Source organism: Myotis davidii, unplaced genomic scaffold (genome assembly GCF_000327345.1).
Source record: "Myotis davidii unplaced genomic scaffold, ASM32734v1 scaffold130, whole genome shotgun sequence".
Taxonomy (NCBI): domain Eukaryota; kingdom Metazoa; phylum Chordata; class Mammalia; order Chiroptera; family Vespertilionidae; genus Myotis; species Myotis davidii.
This window is the reverse complement of record NW_006285040.1, coordinates 4,437,085-4,440,552: the sequence shown is the minus strand read 5'-3', so window position 1 is coordinate 4,440,552 and position 3,468 is coordinate 4,437,085.

The following is a 3,468-nucleotide window of genomic DNA, read 5'->3' as shown; positions in this document are numbered from 1 at the left end:
ATCCCTTAGTGCCCACCCCTTTCTAGTTTGGAATATCCTAGCATCTCCTTTTCTAATGCTTTCTTTTAAAATATGGGTCAAAATTCAACACAAGGAAGCCTATTATTCCACGCCTAACACCCTCCACCCAGTCCACAGATCTTCAGTACTCTTGCCTACATTGTGATACCTTGTGCTTGTTGATGTAGCTCAATTGCTCATCTGTCATAGAGGCATGAGCTGTCTCAAATCTATCTACTTCATGAAATCCAAAAGGTCAAACAATGATGTCATCAGTTGTCTCTTACTTCACCTGCCAAAAACTGCCACTCCCCAAACACACCACACACACACACACACACACACACACACACACACACACACACACACAATGCAGGTTCAATAATTGTTTGTTACCTGACATTAAAATATAAGCCTGTTACCCTTTAGGCTATCCCCTACTCAGTAAACTGACCAGGTCTCTTTCCATACTGACTCCTAATAGCCAACAACAGATTAAATTACTGGCAGAGTCAAGTCCTAATGACCATGATGCATATTTCAGTAAGTGCTTTAGGCACCACTGGCTCTGACTCTGTTTGGTCTGAAATCAAACAGCCACGGTCTCATACTGTTAGTATGGCCTAATCAAGAAGTAACCAGGTGACATGGCTACATAATCCTAAACCTTGCCCCCTGTTGTGAACAACCTGGGTACAAAATTAAGAGCCCTGAACTTAGGGGAAAGAAGGAAGTTGTCAATGAAGTAAATCACAGGGCTTCACAGTGACTTGCACATGCGTTGTCTATGCTGCTAGGTATCAGAAGGTTCTAGGTGAAGGGACAATAAATTATCAATTATTGACTCAAGCCTCTGCCAGCCAAGTTCACCTGTCATAAAGTGTTTCTATGAGAACAACCTCAGGGGAGGGAGTCCAGTGAGCCAGGAAGTTCAGATTTCCATAGGCTTGCCAAATCCTACTCATCTTTCAAGCTGCAGGTCTAGAGCCTCCTTCCTCATTTGTCTAGTTTTCATTGATTAGCTCCCCTTACTCTGAACTCCTTTAGCACTTAGACTCTTACCACTCAGTTTAACATGCTTCCATACTCTCCTTTTGTACACTAATGTTTGATGTTGTATAAGCCTTATCTTCCCATCCATTTAAGCTTTCGTTTTTTCTTTTTTTTATGTTAAATCTACCAAATAGCTTTACATTTTTTATTGATTTTTAGAGACAGAGAGACATTGACCTGTTGTTCGATTTATTTATGCATTTATTGGTTGACTCCTATATGTGCCATGACCAGGGATAGAACCCAAAACTCTGTCATTATCGGGTCAATGCTCCAAGCAACTGAGCTACTTGGCCAGGGCTGAACTTTGTTTGTTTTAGGAGAAAATCTAGTAGGCATTTATCTACTAAATGGTAGGTCCAGACCAACAATTTGGAACTTGATAAGAGGAACACAGTGCTGCTCTGGCAGACATTAATGGCAGGAGTGTATTGGCTGCATGACTGGTAAGCAAAGGGGTCTCTCAACCACCTTGAGGTGAACAACACTGGTAATATTTAGAGGTTGTCAACTGGTCCCTTCTGACTGTATCTTATTATTTCTACACCTAGGGTGGCAAATAAAAACAGGATAGATACCCTGTTAAATTTGATTTTCAGATACATACTGGAAAATTTTTAGTATAAGTATGTCCCAGATATTGAATGGGACATACTTATACTAAAACAATTATATGATGTTTATCTGAAATTCAAAGTTAACTCTAATTCCTGTATTTTATCTGGCAATTTTATATCTACTTGCTAATGATTACAGTTTAGTTATAGGGTGTCTCAAGCCCCAACCCTGTTGTCATAGTAGCTAGATATAATAGCTTTCATTTATTGAGAGCATACTTAATGTGCCAATAACAGTATCGGGAACTTTGCATAAAATATTCACATAAGCCTTGCAAAAACCCTGTGACATAGATATAATTCCCTTCAAAGGGAACATGTAACAACCGCAACTCCCCCCTTCCTCCACCCAGATATTAAGTAGTACCCTCAAGGTCATATTAAATGCCAAAAGAGCCAGATTCAAATCTGGGTCTCACTCCAGCATCTCTACTGTATTGCCCACAGGTTAAGTATAAAACATGAAATTTACAATTTCATAAAAGATCTCACTTAAACATTCTTTCACAGTTTGAGGTACATGTTTTCCAAATTATCTTTTGAACTGTGTAGTAAAAACATCAGAGAGAAATTATGTTATTTGTGAAACTAGCTGTTTTCAAATGAATTTGCTTCAATCTAAATCTTCTGCTTGCCTTCAGTACCCCCCATAATACACACATTTTACCCAATCTCAATATATATATTGCAGTGACCACAACCTTAGCATTATCACCCAGTTTAGATTTCAATTGTGTCCGAAACTATCTGTTGAGCCTTTTGAAACAGGCCATTTGGTATTATTTTAGTTTTGGTCCATGAGATGTTTAAGATTTTATATTAGTCTAGATTTGAGGATTTTCTAAACAATTCTTTCAGTGTACAAGAATCTTCTTGTTTTAAAGTAAAATTTAGATTTATGAAAGTTTTTTTTAATATTTTTGTGTCTAAAAGATGTTCAAAGTTAAAAGTAACAATTCACTGAGTAATGGAATCATTGCCTGTTTCTCTGTCAAAATGAAATGTAACATTCCAAAGCTTGTTTTATTTTGTTCAAACCACTGGACAAACCATTCAGATACTCTTTGGAAGTGCCTAAACAGTAACTATTGAACTATAAGAAGAAGCATTTTCTGGCTACTTATACATAAATATAACAATGTAAGTTACTCTAAATATAAAGAGGTATACTAGATTTAAATCCTTCAATGTTCTTTGTCATCAAATCTTTGTCGTATGATTCCAGAAGAGTGTATAATAATGTGAAGGCAAGAGGTATATGAACTTGCTTTAAAAAATTAGCAAGGCAAACCATTCTAGAGACCAATATTGACCACAGATTTGGAAAGCTCTCTTTCAGAATAAAGAGACAAGTTAAAAAAGAAACAAAAAGCAGCTTCCAGAAATACAAGTTTCTCTGATAGTGAAATATAAGGAATTCCATTTACATTGATTTTTAAACCTTTTGAGAATTATCGCAGGTATTAACTATACTTTTAGAGTGTATTGTTTGCTGAGCAGAAAGATCACACTGGTAGAGATCAGTGTGCTTTAAATATTAAAGTAATCATCACAATAGAGTAAAATAAGCTGATCAAATTGGTCAGGTGGGTTTTAGGTTACCCTAAGATGAAAGGCTCACCTCCCACATTCAGAGAACAAACAATAAACTAATTTAATTTAAAATAGGCACACAGCGAACTGCTGCCACTGGGGATTGGAGGTGGGAATGAAGTTCCACCTTTTATTCTGTAAAACTTTCTGGAAAGGTTGACTATTTTGAAGAAGCATATATTAATTTTGTAAAATTTTAAAGCCA